The 23179-nt window shown below is 44.2% G+C and overlaps 1 long non-coding RNA gene across 2 annotated transcripts in view; it reads left to right on the top strand.

Moving 5' to 3' along the window:
- Positions 1-22846, top strand: part of LOC120381131 — a 71131-nt gene extending 48285 nt beyond the window's left edge. Inside the window, exons 1-6 of one of the 2 annotated variants that reach the window (XR_005587945.1) lie at positions 8334-8470; positions 13642-13743; positions 17719-17825; positions 20214-20300; positions 20847-21509; positions 22732-22846. This is a non-coding gene — a long non-coding RNA (uncharacterized LOC120381131). Of the gene's footprint in view, positions 1-8333; positions 8471-13641; positions 13744-17718; positions 17826-20213; positions 20301-20846; positions 21510-22731 lie in introns of those variants that run through there. The other variant, XR_005587944.1, reaches the window with a different exon arrangement.
- Positions 22847-23179: the final 333 nt, after the last annotated feature.

Here is a 23179-nt window from a genome sequence, read left to right as displayed (position 1 = left end):
CTTTATGTATCTGTTGAGAATGGGGGTGTCCTCTGGCTTGTTAAGGGAGCAGCCATTTGCTATCTGGGTGGATGTGAGAGAGCGGGGTGAAACTCACTGCACTTTCATGAAAGTAGGCTGAGGGTCATAAGACATTGGGCACCAGACCCAAAGCTCAGCTTGAGTGGGTTTGAGGTGCAGTGTGGACAACTGAACTGCTAAGTGTTAAGGACAGCAGCTTGTCAGGGCAAACCAGTAACACTAGTCCTCCTTTTCCTTCACTAAGAGCATCCCGGTATAGGTAGGCAGCATGGTCCAGGAGCTAGGGCAAGAGACAGGGTGTCAGGAAGCCTGAGTTCTAGTCTTGCCTCTTCCATGTGCTCTATGCCCCCTTTCCCACATGGGGAATGGGACCAGTAACAATAACCCACCTTTCTAGAGTGCTTTGAGATCTATAGGTGAGACGCAACCATCTAAGTGCTACTAAGAACTCCGGTAAAGCGGCTGATGATAATGCACGTGAGTCGGTGTTATTCATGACAGCAATAGATATCTGAAAACTCAGTCTTCAGACCATATCACCAGGACCCTGTGTCTGACAGAGATGGGAACTGGAAAGGATGCTGAATGAGAGGAGAAGGAGAAATGTCCCCCTCCCCCAGAGACGAGAAACATGCTAGGAAAACCCAAGTGACCGTGAGAGGAAAGGTGTCATTGGGAGATCACTTTGCAGAGTGTCTGCCCTTCTCATGTCCAAGTTGCTGTGCAGCACTGAGGCACCACACACACTAGCTGAAGGAAGATGAGGCAGTCTGGTGGTCAGAGCTCAGCCCAGGGGTCCAGGCACTCCTGAACTCTGATCCCAATTCTCACACGGCGTCTCAGTCTGCGTTAATCCCTCTCTGCCTCATCTTCCCCCCTCTTTAAAGTGTGCGTAACAGCTATACCTACCTCACAGGGTGCTATCGTTAATTAGATGATGTTTGAGAAGTGCTTTGAAGATGAAAAGCCCTGTATAAAAGGTGAGTATTATTACTGCTTAGTTGAGTACCTGCACAGCCATAGGCAGGGCGTGTCCACAGGAGGCAGTGCTATAGGCTGAGATTTTATGGTTGGTCTTATAAAAAATGTGATATGTAAATGCTTTGGGAGCCAGCTTCCCCCCGCCCCCCCTTCCCCATGGAAGGGATCAGAGATCAGATCCCCTCGCCTTCCCAATGGAAGGGACCACAGCGGCCAGCCCCCACCCCCCCATGGAAGGGACCAGGGGTCATCTCCCCCCTCCTTCCCCAAGGAAGGGATCAGGGATCAGCTCCCCTCTCCTCCTCCTCCACCGATGGAAAAGACAATAGAGCTTTGGTGGCAATGAGGCAACCTAAAGCACTTACACCCCATTGTGGAGGTGTTGAGAGTAGGGCCCCTCTCACAGCCATCTGCTTCCAAACCAAACAGCTGTAGTGAAGCTGATGGGGTGAAAGCAAAGTCCTGTCCTGTCCCTGCTGCTACCAGAGAGCATGGGGAGCATAGACTGAGCAGAACAGCATCACCCATAGGCCTACATTGCCAGAAAAACGGTGTGTGCATTTGCATGTGCAAAGACTGCAACTGCATGTGCAAGTGCTATCACTGCCTGAGCAAACAGACAGTTTATCACGCAGCTGGCCGTTCACGTGTACATCTCACGGCTGCACGTGCATTCATGTGAATTACACGCACACTTTAGGCAGTAAAAGCAAACACATCTGTGCGTTCCCATTTGCACATCCCTTTTAATGAAAATGTATACTCTAGGATTTTTTCCCTGGGAGATCTGGTATTTAATACCCATCTGACTTGCCAGAAAAAAAAGTGTTTTTATAATTAGGTTAATGATGTTTTTAATGACAGACAGCCACATTTGACAGAATCCCATTTGTAGAGCCTCCCTCACAGACAGGCTTACATGTGTGTGTCTCTCTGCAGCAGCCAACATAAAACTCCAAATTGGGCAGGGAAGTCATGTCTATTGCAATCTTGCCCCAATTTAATATGGAGAGGCCCTTCTAATGTGCTTCTTCTCATCATAAAACCTGCCATGTATCCTGGCCTCCTGGTTCAGTGGACTGAGCACAGGACTGGGAGCCAGTAGCACTGTCACTGACATGCTGCGAGACTTTAACCTCCCTGTGCCTCAGTTTCCCCATCTGTTAAAAGAAGATAATCCACTTCATTGGAATGCTGTGATGATTTTTTTTAATGTCGGTGATGTGCTTTGAAGATGAAGAGTGCTATTCAAGGGCTAAGGATAATAATTACCTCAGACTTGTGATGAGATACTAGAAGTTACATAATGAATCAATGGGGAGGGATTTGGCCTTCTCTGCTGAACAGATCCTTCCAGTTTTATAATCTGTATTATTAGTTTTTTAAATCTTTCTTTCCATGGGGAACTTGCCCACAGAGCAGACAAGCAGCACATGGTGTACACGATACTCCAGGGATGGCAATTAGCCATAATACCTCTGCTAATTTCAGCCCCTGCCCAGCCCATGAAACTCACCTCACCCAGAACTTGTTTCAACTTCTCCAGCTGCTCTTGGCATGTGCTGAGATTTCATAAAGTTGATGCCATCAACTCCCACACACGGCAAGAGATATACAGAGAAAAAATCCGCACACAAGAGGTAATTTATGGGGAGAAGAGGCATTTGCACGGAAGAGCACGAATGTGAGTGTTTGCCCCTAATGGCTATTAATTTCTAAAATGGAGACACAAAGGGACATGTGCCTCAGGAATGATTCTGAGAATCTCTTACGATGCACAGTTCAAGGAAGATGCATGATGATTTAGAGATTTTACCTCCAATCGTCCCTCTTTTTGAAACACAAACGCCCCACGCTTCACAAACAAACATTTCTATTTTACAGCCTTCATCTCAATTTCAAGAGGACACCACATGAAATTGTTTGTTAGGGCCTTTAAATTGGTGCTCTCACTTATTTGTGTGGGTAGAACCTTCCTCACAACAACAGGCCAATGGGGGCCTGTATGTGCAAATGCAACTTGGTTTGCAGGTACGGACTCCTATTTACACTCTCAAATCCAGGTCAAGTGTAGGATTTTCCAGAGCAATCAGCATTGGCCTAACTCTCCTCCCCCTGAAGTTGGTACCTCAATGGGAGCACACTGATCAATTTTGAAAATCCAACCCCACCGGCCAAAATATAAGCGGGCAAAAATGTAAAGGCCAGGTTGAGACCACTTTGAACACCTGGCCCGTATTGTCTCAGGTAAAGAGCAGGTATTCTAGTTAGCTACATTCACATGCAGATAGCTCCATTGATTGCTGTGGGGTTACTTCTGTTTTAACACTGTAAGAAAGATCAGAATGAGGCCCAGGCTTTCCCTTTTGCAACCACACAAACTCCTCTTCCCCCATCAGAAATGTCAGAGAGAAAACTGCTCTGTGGACCATGGACCCTTTCCCATTCATTGTGTCTCAAAGCAGCTTCAGGATTCAGTCTCAGCTGGCTTGCCAGCACCACGCTTTTATTTAGAGTTAGATGTTTTCAGCAGCTGTCAGCATGAAGAGATGGAATACTTCTCACATAGGCTGAGATCCTGCAAACTCTCACAGGGTGTGCTGCACGTTCTTGTTCTCCAGCACACATGTGAGTGGCAACAGCAACAAAGTGCTAGGCATAGCCTTCCGCACTGAGCAGGAAAGAGTCTCAAATGCCCCTGCTCATCCACTCTGAAGAACACACAGTAAAATAATGGGTGGGATGTGGACAGAGAATGGACAGATCTCAGGAATCAGGGCTATGGTGAGCCACTTAGCTTTGTGCTCCTTTTGCAGGCCTCATTCCTGCTACTAGCCAAAAGTAGCTTGGCAGCCATGTGTGGTATTCAATAATCATGCTGGGCTGTGAGGTGCTTGAAAGAGCCACCCAACAGATTGAAGGCAGCAACAGGGTGGAAGCAAGTCCCCCACCAACAGCAGAAACGCAAACAAGGAACAGGAAACTGGGTTGAAGACCAGCACATTTGAAGGACCATTAGGCCTAAGAGGCTGCAACGGACTGGTGGAAAAGGCCATGTCCCTAGGGTGAGCTATGTGCTAGTAACCTCTGGCTCCAGCAAGTCAGCAAACAATGGCACAAAAGAGACAACAACAAAAATTGTTCAAAAGAAACATGTAGCCACCTGCATGGAACTTTGAGGGAAGAGCACAGGTTGCAGGAGGGGAGAGTTTGGAGGAGACACCAGGGACTCAGTCTGTGTGCACATGGCTGGAATACTAGCTGCAGTTGCAGCATCTCTGTAAATAGTTTTCTTAAAAAGTGTCATTTTAGTTTTACAAGAGGACTGCATACTCTCATGTTATTACCCAGCTTGCAGTACATGAAACAACCCTGAATACTCCGTCTATGCATAGTGCAAGATCAAGCTCCCAGTGTGATTAGTAAATTGTAATTCACTATTTGCTACCCACTCCAGCTCACAGACTGCGTAAGTGGAGTGGATGATGTATATTTTCAGGAACTGGGTGGCAGTATTGCCAGTTTATTAACGGTTCACCCCATACATAGATGCCTTTAAATGAGCAAGGACTCCGTTTATTTTGGGGTTTATCAGACCTTAAATTTCCTTTTCTCTGTACGTTTCATTGTTTTAAAATCATGAAATGAAAGCAGCAAATCTTTACAGGTGGTTTGTTTATTACATGAATGCAATTATCATTTGCATTTATTAATTTTGTAGCAAAACTGGTATTATCAGTTGCTCAAGAGTGTAAATACCATCACAGATTTAATTGGATACTGTACCAGCTATGAATCTGGGTAATACGATGCACCAGACACTTTGTTGATAATAAATGTCCTATTAATTCTGCAGGCGCTCATTTGGGGTTGAAAAGCCTATGGCCTGATTTTCGGAGCTGTGGAGCACCTTCAGCTTCCATTTGTTAAGTGTTCTTCTCTGGGACAGAGAACCATAGGAAGACTCATAGGACCAGCTTTACACGTATACAAACTTAATGTGGGAGATTTGTCGCATGCTAAGTGTGACTATCTTTCAAGAGTTCTTAAGGTGAGTAACACGTTGTGCAACAAGAAACACATGCTGCAGACTATGAGCAAGCTGCATTCATGGCTCTAAGCTGATTTACACCCTGAACATCTTGAAGTCTGATCTTACAAATGTCTTACTCTTGGAGGAATGCAAGACCATGGGAATCTCTATTGCTGCAGTAAGAATCAGACAACTGACCATAACAACCATCTATAAACCTCCAAATCTTGAATAGCCAAAACCCACTTTACCATCTTATCTCCTCTCAGTAGTGTATTTTGGTGCCTTTAATAGCCACCCCTCACAATGAGACTATAGTAGAAATGAGCAACTGCAGCTGGTGAGCAACTCACAGATTGGGCCTCATTCACAGACGTTCACTTTCCTTTAGACATTTCACTCATCCGGCCCAGACCTTTGCTTTCTGATGAAGGACAATAGTGGTGGTCCTCTGTAAGCTACAGGAACAGTGCTTGGAAATTTTCCTCACAGCCAACATCCCCCCACTATTTCTGCATGTTGACTTTGGAGTTCCACTGATTGAATCAATGCTAAAACCACAGTGGAATTTCCACAAAGTGAACTGGGTTGCATATACTGCAGAAATTGAAGATGATATGCACCATATCAAGGCTATTCCAGAAAACTGTGACTGCTTTGTTCACCTTCTTATTAAAGTTGTTGTGAAACAAGGTCTATACTCCCTGCTGGCAGCTGGAGACAGAAGCAAAGAGTTTGAGAAGAGTAGTGATCCCGCTACAGCAAAAGCATGAATACAGTCATTGAACTCTGCCCATCTGAAGAGATGGAATGAGACAGTGGAGGGTTTGATTTCACTCATTCTAGTTGCAAAGCCTGGGCTCTCCTCTGTAAGCTTAGAGTCACTGACCCAGTAAGACACCATCAGTCAAAAGTGACTGCCAGTGTCAGTACAGGGAACTCAAAGACTGCCACTTCATAGCTATCATCTCCATATACTATACAAGATATAAACAAGGCCCGCATGGCCACTAAGGCCTGGACCTAACTACAGGGTTAGGTCGAATTTAGCCGCGCTAGGGCGATTTAAAAATGACTGCGTCCACACAATCAACCCCGTTCCATTGATCTAAAGGGCTCTTAAAATTGACTTCTGTACTCCTCCCCAGCGAGGGGAGATGCAAATCGATGGTATTGGCCTCTGCGAGCTATCCCAGAGTGCTCCATTGTGACTGCTCTGGACAGCACTTTGAACTCCAATGCGCAAGCCAGGCACACAGGAAAAGCCCCGGGAACTTTTGAATTTCATTTCCTGTTTGGTCAGCCTGGTGAACTCAGCAGCACAGGTGACCATGCAGTCCCCCCAGAATCGTAGAGCGTAGAATGTTTCTATGCTCCCCCTATCATCTCCGTCCCTGAGGTTATCGCAGATTAGAAGGCGAAAAAAACGCACTCGCGATGACATGTTTTCTGAGCTCATGCAGTCCTCCCACACTGATAGGGCACAGCTGAATGCATGGAGGCATTCAGTGGCAGAGGCCAGGAAAGCATTAAGTGAGTGTGAAGAGCGGAGGCAGGACATGATGCTGAGGCTAATGGGGGAGCAAACGCACATGATGAAGCATCTGTTGGGGGAGCAAACAGACATGATGAAGCGTCTGTTGGAGCTGCAGGAAAGGCAACAAGAGCACAGCCCCCCGCGCGCCCTCCCACCCCCGCTGCATCCACTGTATAACTGCCTACCCTCCTCCCCGTGGTCCATAGCCCCCTCACCCAGACACCCAAGAACGTGGGGGGAGGGGAGCCAGCCACTCCACTCCAGAGAATGGCCCAAGCAACAGAAGGCTGTCATTCAAACAGTTTGCTTTTTAGTGTGGCTACAGTAAGTAATGTGGCCTTGTCCTTCCTTCCCTCCTCCCCCACCCCACCTGGGCTACCTTGTCCGTTATCTCATCTTTTTTTAAATTAATAAAGAAAGAATGCATGGTTTCAAAACAATAGTTACTTTATTTCAAAGGGGGAAAGGTGCCGTGGTATGGCATCTGCACGGGTAACCCAGGAAAAAAGGTGTGAAACGATTGTCTGCCGTTGCTTTCACGGAGGGAGAGGCGACTGACTACATGTACCCAAAACCACCTGCGACAATGTTTTTGCCCCATCATGCATTGGGAGCTTAACCCAGAATTCCAATGGGCGGTGGAGACTGCTGGAACTGTGGGATAGCTACCCACAGTGCACTGCTCCGTAAGTTGATGCTAGCCACAGTAGTGAGGACTCACTCCGCCGACTTAATGCACTTAGTGTGGACATAGATTTTATACAGTCGATTGCCTATTTCTAAAAATCGACTTCTATAAAATTGACCTAATTTCGTAGTGTAGACGTGCCCTAAAAGTGCTGCTGGCAATGATAGTGTTTATCCCAAATTCCATAAGAATTTGGGAGCAAAGGGACAAGCATGGTTGCCAGATCTATTCACTGCTGTATATTAGATGGGGAAGATCCCCAAAAGCTGGTGTGAGGCAACAGTTATTGCCCTCCTCAAACATGGGAAACCACCAAATGACTAGCTATCGCCCAATATCACTCCACTTTACAACTTGCAAGTTAATGGAGAGGATCCTACTGGACCATTTCAACCCTATTTTTAAGGCCATCCTCCAAAGAAACAGCCTGGTTTTAGATTGGGATGAAGCTGCTGCAACCAAGTTCTTGCCATTACTAGTCACATTGAGGCTAGCCACCTAATTGCCAAATGAGAACTGCAGCTTCAGACTTGGCCATTTCACCCCATTTCTTTTTGCTCCTTCTTACCCCAAATCCACCTCAGAGCTCTTGATTTCTTTGGCCAAGTCTGCTGTCATTTTTTAACTCTCCTATAGCCCTATCTGAGTGAGAGTGGAGATCTTTGGGGTGTAGGCCTCGTGTTAGTCTTTTGCACAAAATGAACTTCATCTTGACCAAGTATAAAATTGGGGCACCCAAAGCGACCAAGCTTGTTTCCTGGGTGGCGGATGGTGGAGTATCTGCATGTGGGCAGCTCCAAATAATGAATAAAGAGCCAAATGCAGGTGGACTTGGTGATCTTATCCATAACAAGCAAAGATACTGTGACTGTGGAACATGAGGACATAGTGTTGTGACCCTTAGTTGCCCAGTGACCCTGTATCATGAAGAGAAGCTCTTGGAGTTTTGCCATAATAACCATTGTGCTACTTCAGTGGAATTTTCTAACACTCTGATAATGTCTCCTCCCATTACCAGCAAAAACCACATCACAGCTTGAAAGCTTTATTATTATTATTTATTTACTTACGTCTTTATAACAAAGGAAGAAGTTAGATCTATTCAAGTTGGCAGGGCCTGATGAAGTTCGCCCTAGGGTACTTAAGGAACTAGCTGAAGCAATCTCAAAACCATTAGCGATGATCTTCAAGAATTCATGGAGGACAACAGGTGAGGCCCCAGAGGACCAGAGAAGGGAAAACATTGTACCTATTTTTAAAAGGGGAAACAAAGAGGACCTGGAGAGGACCAGCCAGCCTAACTTTCATAACTGGAAAGACACTGGTACAAATTATTAAACAAACAATTTGTAAACACCTAGAAGATAATAGAGTGATAAGGAATAACCAAGATGGATTTGTCAAGAACAAATCATGTCAAACCAGCCTAATGTCCTTCTTTGACAATTTACTGGCCTAGTGGGTGGAAGGAAGCAGTAGAGGTGATGTATCTTGATTTTAGTCAGGCTTTTGACACAGTCCCACAAACTAGGGAAATGTGGTTTAGATGAATTTACTATAAGGTGAGTACACAACTGGTTGAAAGACTGTACTCAAAAGAGTGGTTATCAGTGGTTCGCTGTCAGATTGGGAGGTTGTATCTAGTGAGGCCCTGCGGGGGTCTGTCCAGGGCCCGGTATTGTTCAACATTTTCATTAATGACTTGGAGAATGGAGTGGAGAATATACTTATAAAATCTGCATTTAGCACCAAACTGGAAGGGGCTGCCAGCACTTTGGAGGATAGCAGTAGAATCCAAAATGACTTTGACAAATTGAACAACTGGTCTGAAATCAGCAAGATGAAATTCAATAAAGACTATTACAACTTACTACACTTAAGAAGGAAAAATCAAGTGCACAACTGCAATATGGGGAATAACTGGCTAGGTGGTAGAATTCCTGAAAAGGATCTGGGGGTTATAGTGGATCGTCAGCAATGTGATACAGTCACAAAAAAGGCTAATATCATTCTGGGGTATATTAACTGGCGTGTTGCATGTAAGACACAGGAGGTAATTGTCCTTGTCTACTTGGCATTGGTAAGGCCTCAGCTGGAGCATTGTGTCCAATTCTGGGCACCGCACTTTAGGAAAGATGTAGCAAATTGGAGAGAATCCAGAGGAGAGTAACAAAAATGATAAGTTTAGAAAACCTGACAGTCTTGAGAAAAGAAGACCGAGGGACAACCTGATAACAGTCTTCAGACATGTTAAGGGCTGTTATAAACAAGACTAAAAGCATCTAAGTGCCCAATAGGTATTAGGCACTTAGGTACTTTAAAAAATTTCACTAGGCACCTAGCTGCATTTTTAGAGCTAAATACTCTGTGCCTCAGTTTACTGACCTGTGACATGGGCATAATAATTTAGGCTGAAATTGATGGGTATGTACTCAGCTGTGTCTCCTCTGCCACTATCTGTGCTACCATGGCTACACTGCTATTTATTCGTGCGCTCGCTCAGTGAGAGCTAGCACAAGAATGTACACATGAGCAGGCAGGGCCAGATTTCCAATTAGGCACAGTAGGCACATGCCTAGGGGTGCTGGCATTCTAGGGGCTCCTTACCACTCTAAAACTGTGGACAATGCAAAGGTCAGCTGTAGGCAGATGGGGAGCTGAAGATGCTGTGCCTAGGGACGCACAAGATGTAAATCCGGCTCTGTGAGCAGGGGAATCAACCCCCTAGTCTGTAGTGTAGACATAGCCTTAGCTTCATCATAGAGATATTGTGTTGAAACTTCATTAATTAAAACATTGCAAATTGCCTGATCTCTAATGAAGGGCACTATATTTATGCAATCTATTCTGAATTATTACATAACAATAATTAATACTTTACTTTGCAATAGAACTTTTACTTTCATATTGTAGATTTACCTCAGTGGTGGCAGATGACAGAACAAGGAGCAATGGTCTCAAGTTGCAGTGGGGGAAGTCTAGGTTGGATATTAGAAACACTATTTCACTAGGAGGGTGGTGAAGCACTTGAATGGGTTACCTAGGGAGGTGGTGGAATCTCCATCCTTAGAGGTTTTTAAGGCCCGGCCTGACCTGGCTGGGATTATTTAGTTGGTGTTGGTCCTGCTTTGAGCAGGGAGTTGGACTAGATGACCTCCTGAGTTCTCTTCCAACCATAATCTTCTATGATTCTACCTTACAATGGAATTCTCCACAAACATTCCCACCAAAATGATGAATCTGAGACATGCAGGAAATGTTACCCTGGCTCTGAAGCAAGAGAATGACCGGCTTTGATCAAATCTGGTCTCTTTCACTGAACACCTGAAAGAAAAATTTCCTAGGCCTAGAATCAGTTTTGTACCGGACGAGATACCATTGTGATTGTGGTTTTAAAACACCTGGATAGAGTGGAACAGACACCATAAACCCCATTGACAAACAGATTAAAATTAATAGTACCCTTAGTTTGCAGGCAGTCCAACAACTGACACTGGATCCCACCCTGCAAATATACATGACTTTTCTCACATAAGGAGTCCCACATGAGCAGCTTCATTGACTTCAACCCTTCAGTGAGGCTACTCACATGAGCACAGTCATTCACATGTGTAGGTACTTGCATTTGTTCAATGCTGCAAGTGCCGAGCACCATTAACTTCCACTGGCCTCCCTGAGAGTTGACAGTGCTCAGCACTTCATCGACTCAAGCTCATCAGCCCCGATTCAGCAAAGTATATAAGCATGTGCTTAACAGTAAATCTGGGATTTTGGCACATGTATTAGTGCTTTGCTGACTCAGGGCCATGGTGAATATCTTCGTGCACCTACAACCTGGGGTTTAATGTGTGCTTTCAATGAGTATTTTGCATTGAATTTAGAACTTTCAGTGAAAATATTAAGTGACGAATAAAACTGCCGCTAACAGTTTTCTCTGATGCTATTAATAAAGTAGGGCTGGTTTCACAGGGTGCCACTGGTCCTTTTAGAGAGAGCAAGGCCAATGCAGCTGACTGGTCAGCTCAGCTCACCCCAGTAAGGTTTAAAAAGGGGCTTTGGGGCCTAGAGAAGACAGAACCCAGGTGAATCAGCTCTGAGAGTCAGTCAGGAAAGGGGCACAGAGAGCAGACCTGGGACTCTCACTGCCTGCTCCCTGGGAAAAAGGAGACAGACCAGCAGCCAAGAGGCCTGGGTAGTGGGAAAGGGAGCAATAAGGAATCCCCTGAGGGTGGGTGCCAGGCACTGACAGACTCCCCTGGGAAAGGAGACAGTGGGACCCTTCTGGGGAGTAACAGTGCTCAGTGAAGAGAGCATGGAAGATTCCTGCAGGAAGGCCAGAGGTTAAGGGGGAAAACCCCTGGGAGCTGTAGCCCAGGCTGGCCTGAGGAACTGGTTTTGTTAATTTTGCCTATGTTGGGAAAATAAAACAGCCTGGAAGGATACTCTGGGTGTGGCAGTGGGCCCTGTGTGAGCTGGGGAGTGGGCCAGCTTATTACAATCGGGTTGGGCAATCTCGACTCAGGGTGGTGAGTTCTTGCTCACATGAGGAGTCAGGCCTGTTGACTTCAGTGAGACTGCTCATGAGGGTGAGTGCTCACCAATGTGAGTAAGGGGCCTGTGATGTTTGCTACGTAACAGCCAGATTACGAATCCCTTACTCAAACTGCTGAGCAATTACTCACATGAGTAAACTTCAATGGGACAGATTTGTGGCCCTACATTATTATCATTGTTTATTATTTTGCACCTACAGGCCAACCAGATCAAAGCCCCAGTGTGCAGACACACAGTAAATGATCATCCCTGGCCCAAAGAGCCAGTACATTTTGGAAAATGTTCATTTTCTCCGCTGTTGGACAATACAACCTTAGGGCACAAGCTTATTCAAATCAGGGCGTCTCAGAACTAACGACCACATCATCACCCAAATTATTGTTATTAATTCATTTGACTTCATTTTCATTAGCTAGAGACTTCAACGTGGCTTCACACTGTCTGAGTGAAACTAAAATCAGAAGCCACGACATTGGGAACGGAGCTAAAATAAAGGCTATTGTACAGTAAATCAAGGGAAGGCAAACTGTACGTCTGCAAGCATTGTAGCGTAACATTCCTCACAACCTTTCTGCAGGGTGGAGAGCTGTGAGCTGACATTTTTCAAATGGCCCAAAGAATGTGAAATGTAAATGTTTAGAAAAGAGTTTTTCTTGCCAAATTCAAACTGAAACAGCAGCTTCTAATAGAAACGTTTTCAAAAACCGCATTCTGCTGCCAGCTTTTGAGATCAACGCTATTTAAATTAAATTGGAGCCTTCAAAATTCCTGACGCTCTGTGGCTGCCTGTTGTTTGCCAACAATTAATGGAGTAATATAATGGGAAGCTTAAAATATGAACTGCAACTGTATAAAATGTTGCTGAAATGTCATGCAGATGAGTGATCAATCACCTGCCAGGCGTTCAAATTGGTGAAGACACAAAACTAGAGTAAATGTGGAATTAAGAGAATCATTGTTGCTAATGATTAGGTATTATTTCTATAGTGCCACAAGCATGCATGCTGCTTTCCCTGGCCAGAGGAGCTTGCAGTCTAATTGAGACACAACTCAGCAACACATGGCAATAAATGAATGAGTCCACCTTGACCATCCTCTGCCTCTGGAGATCCCATTCAGTAGATAGATCCATGGATGTGATGTAATTGATAAAATAACCGGATAAATAGCCATCTTAATATGACCCGCAGGAGGGAGCCCTGTCTATCACAAACCAAGTGTCTCTTTATTCAGTTCATGCATGCTCCCAGGCCTCTCCTTTTGTTGCATAGTGAGCCAACCAAGTCTCCCGTAGTTCCTGTGATTTTTGGACCATGATTATGAGTCTATTTTGACAAGGGCTTTGAAACAACCAAAGAAGAGACTGACCCCAGATAATCTACTCACACCTCTCCATCCCCAGGTTTTACATTAAACCCAACTCTTGCTGGAACAGGACATTGGGATTTAGGGGAAGACTTTCATAGGCACAAAGGGTGGTATTAGCACCTAACTCTTGTGGCCCAGAAACCTCTTGGTGCCAACTGGGGGAGGGTACACAGGGTTTTACAGAGAGCCCCTGGGTCAGATATTTGCATAATAGTTCACTAAAGGCGAGGAGGGGCATGTGAGGTCTCTACCATGAGCCAGTAGCCCTCTTGTCAACATAATCATTGCAAAATGTATGGACAGATAATATTAAAGAAGTTAAGTAACTATACCGAAAATGATGTTATTAAAGATTTGGAATTATGGCAGATCACCAGGAGGTGGTGAGAGGAAAGCCACAGGAAGAAACAATCAGCCAGGTGGTCCTGTTTATAATAATGATTGTTCTGATCTATCTAGGGGTACTAAGAGACACTCTAGATCCTTCACCGAGAAGACAAACTGACAGCACATTGTGTCTCTTGAAAGAGGGGTCATAGCCACCCTGGCTGTAAAGCACTGGTGAGCAATACTTTATTAGACATGAAAGTATCTTCTTAAGTAAGTCTAGACTCTAGAATGCATATTCTTATTTTATATGTGACCATTTGTTTCCAAAACTTCTACTTACTGTTACTTTTGAGTCTCTATTCTTTGTTAAACCTATTCTTGAGTTCACGATAAATGCATCTTAGTGCTGTGTGTTAAGGGGGTGGAGCAGTGATGAGAGGTGGAGCTGGTAAGATGGGGTGTACTGTGGCTTTGGAGGAGGCAGGTTTGTAAGTGCCCAGTGGACCAGAGGCTGGACACTCCAGGGAGGTGCTCAGAGGCCTTTCTTTAACCTGTAAAGTGACAGGTAGGCCTAGAGGGGTACACTTCTGTGGCTCCTGGCTGTTGGAGTTGGGGAACTGACCCCCAGCAGGCACAGCCAAGGCTTCCTCGCAATAAGGGCAGGTGGTAGCGAGGTGCCTCTCAACCCTGGGGCAGAGTCACAATTCCTAACTTAGTGGGGAGCGGGGCACCACAACTACCCTTTGGGCATTGGAAAATCTCCCCCTTAGTCACTGCTGTGTGGATACTCATGCAGTGCAGACATAGTCAGTAATTCTCATTGTTTTGTAGCCAGCATTGCCTACTACAAGCGTTCAAAAATCATGACTCAGACTCCCAAAATCTCAAGACTAGCTTAAAAATTGTGAGGTTTTTTTTAAAAAGTAGTATTTTTGGGATTCTTTTTATTTGCCATCTGGCTTCTGAGCCTTTGGGGTGCACACACATCCCATTTTAAAGACTTCAGATGTAGCCATGAGAGTTAGAAACTTACTTTTTATTTTAAATGAAAACTGAGAGTCTCATTTAATCACATGACTCCAGGAGCTGGGGCTTTAAGAAAAACATCTAATATTGTGATACTTGTGATAAAATCACAAGAGCTTGCACCATCTCACTAATGAGTCTCAGTCTCTTGAATTAAGGAGCTCCCAGTAAGCTGGGATGCAGTCCATTTGTGTCTCGAAATTACAGTGAGTCCAGCTGGTTTATGTTCCTGCATTCACACCATAGTACTTAAGAAGAAGTGGGCCAGTTATTCTGAGATCAGCTGGATGTTCCCACGAGGCTTGTAATGAAAAGCAAGAAGGAAAAACACTATGCCATCAAGCCAAGGAGATGTCCATTCAAGTTAACACAGGAGCCCTTGAGTGAATGCATAGAACAAAAATCTCTGCCTTGCTTCTTACTCTCTACAGGAGCTAATTTCTCCTCATGATGGAGAAGCCAGCCTGGGACTTACACAGTTAACTGTGTCAAAGAAAGAAAGACAGAGAAGAGGAGTGGGCCTGGATTGGGCACCAAGCAGAGAAAGTAAAGGAGGGAACCCCAGAACAGCAGCCGAGAGGGCAGAGAAAGGGAGGATTTGAGCCCAGTCCTGCTGCCATTGAAATCAGTGGGAGTTTTGCCATTGACCACAATGGAAACAGGACTGGGCCCCATGATGCTTTAATCTGTATGAGCATAACTACAAATTACAAATAAAAAATTAATATTAAAATTCAATTAAAAGGTTGAGGCAGGAAGCTGGCTTCCTTCCAGTGAGAGTCAAGAGCCAGCAAAAGGTGGGGCGCCAGATCTGGCCAATCCCAGCCAAGCTGTCTCCTATGTCGAGTCTTCACTCCCAGAATCCTGCTGAGGCCTTTTTTGCTCCCATCTCCCCTATCTCTCAGCCCTCCTTTCCCTCCTTTGAATTCTAGCTCGACTCTTTTCCCTTCCCTTCATCTGATCCAAAACCTACTGATGTCACTAGGAGTCTTTCCATCGACTTCAGTGGATTTGGGATCAGGAGCAGCGGAGAGATGGGCTAATTCTCTGGTTTATAATTTATTTCATTGACAAACTGGGGCATTTTGCCAGTATTCTTATTTAGATTTCTGGTAGCCTCTGAATGAATCGATACAGCAAAGACTTAAAAAGGCTACAGGGCAACCAGGAAAGTTTACAGGAGTCATCCCAAGTCACCCAGCTAAACTGGTGACAGGATTAGGAATAGAACCCAGGAGTTCTGACTTCTAATGCTTTCACCATGAGGTCCTGTAAACTCTCATAAATGAATGGAGGCTTGTGCAAAGGATGACATCCAACAGAGACAAGCTAATCAAGCTTCCACTAGCTTGTCAGGGAGCGTGTAGGATGGAGAAGGTGGGGGAGAGAAGAATCAGGCAGTTCATTTCAAGAGGGTTGCCCCCCCCCTTTTTTTTTCTTCCTCTTTGTGGTTGTTTGTGAAATGCTGGAAGAGAACGTTACACCGTGCAGATAATGTTCCGAGGAAACCTTCCTCCAGGCCCTTGCCCAACAGGCATCAGACGTACCAACCAAAGAGCTGGACATAAGAACGGAAGACACACGCTGAGGCCTACGTTTTCGGCTGGGCTAAGACCCGTCCTCCCTTTTGCACTCACAATGGGATGCAGCCCCAGAACCTCAGCGCTGGCACCTCCAACTGCCTCTTCTGTACACCCCCCCCCCCCCCAATTCAAATGCAGGTGCAAAATTACCAATTCCAATTGCATGGGCCTAATCAGCAGCCATGAAATGGAGGCTACCCTCTGAGCACTTGGATCTTGCTTTCCTGGGAGTTTGTGTTTAGTTCTCCTCCTGGGCTGTTTTCTCCCCTCTGCCACTTGCAGCTTCAGCCTGGCCAAAATCTCAGCCTCTGTAATAGCCCTGAATCCAGATCCAGCCTTCACATCTGGGTCTTTGTCACTAGAATGGCCCAAACCAAAACCCTGGAGCCCAACACCCTATATCGTTAGATCTTCATGGCTCTGGACTATTTTTAGGCATTCGGATAATTCACATAGAGCTAAAACCTGTGCTCTCCTCTGAGGCCTGGTAGAAGGATTCAACATGGTGGCAGGGTCAGAAATAGAACCCAGGAGTCCTGACTTCTTCTATTCCCCTGTTTTCACCAGTAGATCATGCAAATTTGGGCAAACACCCAAGACTATCTGCTTCAGATTGATGCAGGAAGAGTGAGAGGATGATTCGGGCCATATTTCAGCAAAGCTAATAGGCAGCAGCTGCTCCATTTAGAAATAATTAAGTTCAGAGCTAACAACTGAGAAATTAACTCAGATTGCTTCTGTGGTTAAAAGCTGATGTGTTTCACTGGGGAAGGGGATAGTACAGTGACCCTGGACTATATCTTTTCATGCTAACCTAACATGTTGCTTTTCTCTTCTGACCTTTCCTTCCTCCAAATATCCACACTACCACCTGTTTTGTAGGGGCTGCCATGGAGAAAAACTGGAAGGCCGAGATTTTCTCTGGTGCTGAGATATACTCAGTGCATGATGGGGAAGCAAGTTTTCTCTCCTTAATTTTCATGTTGCATCTATGTTGGCTCCAGCCCATTAATGTAAATTAGAGCAGTTTTGGGGCTGCTCTAACACCATGGGACTATATGCTAGTTGGGAATTGAGATCGGGCAGGCACTCTCTACCCTTTCCCCACTATGCCACGCCACACCACTAAGACAGGATGGGAGGAATAAGCTGATGTCAGAGCTGCCCATGTCACTCCCATGCCAGGGGAATTCCCAGCTGGCCAATAGGGCTACTTTCTACCAACATGCACCACCTGAGCAGCACAAAGTGGCTAGAACAGCAGAGAATCTGGGCCACGACATGTAAGGGCCCAAACCTGTTTCCTATTGTGAGCAGCCTCGTTGTAGGCAACAAGACTATTCAAGGGACTAAACGTTCCATCGGGGGGAGAGAGTTTGCAGATTAGGTTGTAAGAATGAAAGTCTACAACATAATGAAGAAAGGTGGGTGGGGAGCTTTCAAGGGAAATATGTAAATTAGGAGATTTTTTTTTTTTAACTGAACAAACCACAATTATTTTGCTGGCTAATATTGTGAAGACATGATAGGACACACAGCTTCCTGCAAGGACCTGGCCTGCTCTAAAATTATTGTGTGCATTAATCATGTGGGTTAGATGAAGAAGATTAGGGCTGAGTGAACTGGTTCAGATAAAAGAAGAAGATGCAAGCAAGCAAGCTTTCACCCAAAAGGCAACCCAACTTTTCTGAGCTTTGAAAAAAGGTAACTTTTCTTTATTGTTTGTTTATTTTGTAATTAAGATTTAATTTAAAGATGTAGTTACTTAATTAGCCAGGGCGAGTCCAGAGCTTGGAAAGAGTAAAATGCTCTCCCTAAGTGCAACCTACTGTTATCATTGCAAACAGAGAAACACATATTTCAATTTCCCAACGGTCCAGTTGTGCCCCATGTCCTGAACTGCTCACTAGTCTTGCTTTGTTTTAAACTTCCTTTTTTCAGTCTTTCTGGGATAAATAACAATACCTAATATCTCCAGCTACAAGAAGTTTCTACATATCGTTGTTTTTTACACAGTTGGCATGGAACATCCAGGTCTTGACTTCCTGGTAAGGACTCTAACACAGAGCTGTCAATTTAACAGGTTATTTGGCCAAAGGTTTTCAAAAACTTACATACATAAAATTAGGTTCCTAAATCTCAATTTGGATGCTAAACTAAGTGGTCTGATATTTCAAAAGCCAATGGACAGGAGCTGCTGGCTGTTCAACCCATTTGAAAATCAGGCTACTTTCTTCAGAGCCAAAACATAAACTATTTTTAGGCACCTATTTTTGAACTGTGGCCTTAGTGTGTTACACACTCTGGCCTTGACTTTCAAAGGCATTTGGCAGGCAATATGAAAGAGCAAATACAGACACAGTTACAATGACTATGCACAAACTTGGTAACTGCATGGGCAAATGTCAGTTGGATGTATAAGTAGCTATTTGCACATGCAAATACCTGATTTGTATGTACAATAGTAGCAGCCATGGGCCTGATTGTCCACTGCCTTGTACCTTGTGTTGTTATTAACAGTTATACAAATTGGGAGCAAAATGCTACCACATTGGAAAGGCAGTGTTTTACACACACTTTGTACTCCTATATATGACTATGCAATATACAAGGCAGTGGCGAATCAGGCCTTTAGGTGCGTAATTGCACACATTTTATATGTGCACTAGCGTACTTATCTTGGTTGAAAATCAGGCATTCAAAATCACAGTCTGTAAAGGTTAGACAACACTTACATGTACAGTGAAGCTGAAGTGAAACATCCAGTGATGGACACTTTCAGGTGAACAAGACAGCGGTCACAGAAACATAACCATATAAAGAGGTAGCATCAGGGCCGGCTCTAGGCACCAGCGTCCCAAGCATGTGCTTGGGGCGGCACTTTCCAAGGGGTGGCATTCCGGCCCTTTGGAGAGGGTTTTTTGGTTGTTGTTTTTTTTGCTTGGGGGCTGGCCCTGGGCAGCATACCAGACAAATAGAGGCTGGACAAGACTCTCCTAGACAAACACAGAAGGGTAAAGTGTACATCACTGAAGATTACAAGATCACAGTGTACACTCTCCAGAGAGCTGTGTTAATCAGTTTCATTTTTGTGTGCCCCTGCAGTTCTTGATTCTAGAAGGGTGAGAAGTGGAGTCACTAAAATCCCATGAGCGGTACTATGGGTCCAGAGTTTCTAACCCAGCTGGAATCTGGTTATATTATAAATGTCATGAGAAAGGCAGCTTTGAAGTGAGATTTCCATCTTGATTTATAAACCAAAGAGGCTTGGATTAACATTTGAACTTTTTTTGTTGCTTATCCAGATAAAACCACAGAATCGTCTGAACGCGTCATCCGTCACTAATTAAGACCTAGAATTATTTATCTGTGTTTTGTTTTTGTACCCAGCAGTCTTTGCTTAAGTGGAACTCAAGTGGTGCGCAGCCCTGTCGCTAGCCCTCTGGGCTAGGGTGAATGTCACCCACACAGAAATACCTGGACTAATGAACTGTACACTTCATGTTAGCTGGTTTGATCTTGTCACATTTAAGAGACAGCAGCATGTCAGTTTGGCCCAAACTTTACGTTTTCTGCAAATAACCTTCTACGTCACCTAACAGCACTTGGAAAACTCCCCGGGCTATTTTTTAAATTCCAATTAAAAAGAATTTGTTAAAAAGCAAACAAATGTCCCCCCCCCCCAACATGTGCAACCCGTACATTTCAGCATGGATGCCAGTGCGCAAGAGCTGGGTTGTAAAACTGCCCATAAACAATAGTGAAACTGACAGGTCTATTTTCATTCTTCTTCTTCTTTCTCCTCCTGGAAAATTCATAAATATTACCAGAAAAAACAGGGAAGTGCAGTGTTTATTTGTTTCATCTACTTAATTATAGAGCAAGAAAATGTCTTTTTTTCTGCTTAGTGAAGCAATTCAAATACTGGATACTCTTAATGTAAACAATTGTCAGGCTTCTATTTATTAATATGAATGACTGCTTGTATTTTTTATGAACTGTTGTTCATATTCACACATCAGTACAAGGAGATTATTTTGCTTTCAGTCTGTATCTGTACAATAACATTCAGTTATCTTTTCTGCCCTTTAGCCATTTATATGTATGCATGCATGCATGTACCCTGCACTCTGACGCGTTTACATACCAGGAACTACAAACGTCGTATTATTTGGACAGGTGAGGTGCCATTCAACTAATGAACATGTTGCCAAAGCGATTCAGATCAAAAGATGGGTTTTCAATACAATTAAAAGGCAAGTCTTTTAAAGCAGTTTTATCAATAGGATTTGCGGTATATAGATTAAGTTGTGTCAGTTGCTCTATATGATGACTGGCTAAATTAGTTGTACATCTAATCTTATCTAGCTATCTACTTGTCTGTCTGTTTTTCAGCATTTCCGTACCCATCCCCATAATAGCTAGGTACCACCGTAAGATTAAGAAACTCTGGCATCACTGTCCCAACATCATCAGTTCAAAGGGCATCAGCAGAACATTTTATACTGGGGAAGGTTGGAAGAGGGAGAAAGAGGGAAAGGGGAAGGAGATTAGTGGACAGAGTCTCATTGGTTTTGCCCATCCTGATGTGGGCTGCTTAGGTAGTGCTGAAATACAAAAACCTCACATTATGTCTCTGGTTCTGATGACATAATCACTGCAGAAAATTACCCTCATGTGGCGCTTCTCTCCCTCACACGGTTCCTTTTTCCGGATCCCATTCAGGTGGGCTGGCATGCATGGTCTCAGTACATGAAATGGCACAGAACTGGGAGTCTGAAAGATTGGTAATAGACACAACAGCTGTCCCCCACACTGGAAATGCTTGCTCCATGTTACCCGAGACTCAGAGCACTCCATTCCTGTTTTAGTTTTACCTTGCGCACGTTCTTGGAAGTAAGTGCACTTGAAGAAATAAAGAGTACTTGTTCAGATGCATGTAAAGCTGCACGAGACCCCCTGAATCAGAAAAGCTGACTTTATGCTATAAGGGCTTTATCCTGCTCCCACTGAAGATGATCACTGTAATACCACTGATTGTCATGGGAGGAGACTCAGTTTGATCAGTGGGATTTGCAGGATGCAAATGAAATGTCAGCTATATTCTACCCATTGACAAGGCCTGCAGCTGGCCATTTAAGCAAAGGCACTGGATGAGTGACAGGTTATCAGAAGCATTTTCTTCCACCCCAGCAAGTATTAGTCCCAATCCTGTCCCTGCTGAAGTCAATGGAGGCTCTGCTCCTGAATGCATGAATGGGCTCATTATTTGGTACCTTAATGGTCTTGTGCCCTTTTTTTTTACTTTTGCCTGCACACTGGAGAATAAGTGGCACCGAAGTGAGAAGAAAAGGACGAGAGTTTGGAACCTCGCGACAATATGTGGGAGTAAGTGATTAACCAAAGCTTTAGAGTAACTCTGCTATCATCAGAGTCTGGTTTTATGGGTATGGCCTCCAGATGTTTCTCTCCACTTAATTAAAGAGACAGATAAGTATCTAGGTGGAGTGTGCAGATACATTCAGAATGAGTTAGCAGCTAAGGCTGGTTCACTGTGCCTATTGTTAAAGCCAAGACATAATATCAGATTAATGCATTATATGTGCTTATTATAACACTATGTCATCATTATGTGACATGTTATAATTAAAGCCGGAGTTGGAAACAAAACTATTTGGCTTGGGATATGTTGCCTTTATGACTTTCATGGTTATGGTTTCCACCTTCTTTTAACCTCTTACAAACCACATAATAGCTATCTCTAACTGTACACACACAGAGCCAGATGCTAATCTCAGTTACACCAATGCAAATAAGATCACAATATGGTCCGTAGCCCTGCCAAAGCCTGTGCTCTTGACTAGCAGCTGGGCAAATGCAGTGCTCTAAGGGTTAAAGTGAGAACACATGTAAACTGCCCCTTCCGTTCTCCTTTTTAGTTCTGCTGTTCACATCAGTGCATGGCTCTGTACAATTCCTGATCTCTCAGTGGGGAGGGAACAACTGAGGACAGTTTTACCCTGCGTTTGTCCTTCATGGAAGTTTCTATGTGGGGGAAAAATTGACAATTAGACTAGATTGTGGACGTATCTCTTGGGAAGCTGATGCTCACAACTGCAAATATGCAAAATGAGTGTGAGATTCCATGTGTCATTCTGATAAGCAATTACCATGACTATAGTTTGAGTAACTGCATATGCAAATATGTCTAATTTGTGATTTGCATATGCAAGCATTGTCATTTCAAGCACAAAATTCATTCAATCATGTGTCTCACATGTCTCAAAATTAGGCCTTTTGTAACATTTGGGTGGCCAGCATATGCCTGCAATGCCCTTCACCCCAAAACCTGCAGAGCTAAAAACAGCTAGTGTCATGGCAAATCCATCAGGAGTTCTTGTGGGCATTCCAGTGATATAGGAAAGAGTTAAGAATGTCACAGGGCAATCTGATACAGTGTTGAATCTTTACTCTGCGGTTGTTTAGCAATAACATATTAATAAATATTTTGCAAGATCCTTACATAGTCCCACTGATCTCTAGCAAACACTGCCTTTAGTAACTGGGCTAAGAGGGTGGTTGTTATTTTTGGTTTGTTTTTTAATTTTAGGGTATGACTAGCCCTGGCACTGAAGTTTAATTGCTAAAAGAAAACTGCTTCAACAAATATCTAGGAACAATGTCCCACTCTCGATGCAACCAGTTATCCCACAATCGGTCAAGAGGAGTTTCTTTTGATGATGTTATGCTTGTCACTTGATATCCTGATTCCTAGTTTATAGGGGTGACATTTCATTGAGAAGCCATATGGATTCAGTCCCTGCAGCTTGCTCCTGCAGTTTCAGTTCAGCTAAGTGAAATTAAACTCTTAATAAAGAAAGTTTCTTATTTGTTTCTATTTCACCTGGAGGTTGAAAATGTGCTGTCTTATTACAGATGAAATTTCCCCCTTGTGCAGATGCCCAAAACAAGGCCCATGCACCAAGTATATTTCCCTTAGGCCATCAGCATAGCACTTACATGGGGCATCCATAGTACAACTGATTGGAAACATATTC

This window comes from Mauremys reevesii, linkage group 13 (assembly GCF_016161935.1).
Source record: "Mauremys reevesii isolate NIE-2019 linkage group 13, ASM1616193v1, whole genome shotgun sequence".
Lineage (NCBI taxonomy): Eukaryota > Metazoa > Chordata > Testudines > Geoemydidae > Mauremys > Mauremys reevesii.
The sequence above is the reverse complement of the archived record's forward strand: the minus strand, read 5'-3'. Positions and strand labels throughout refer to the sequence as shown.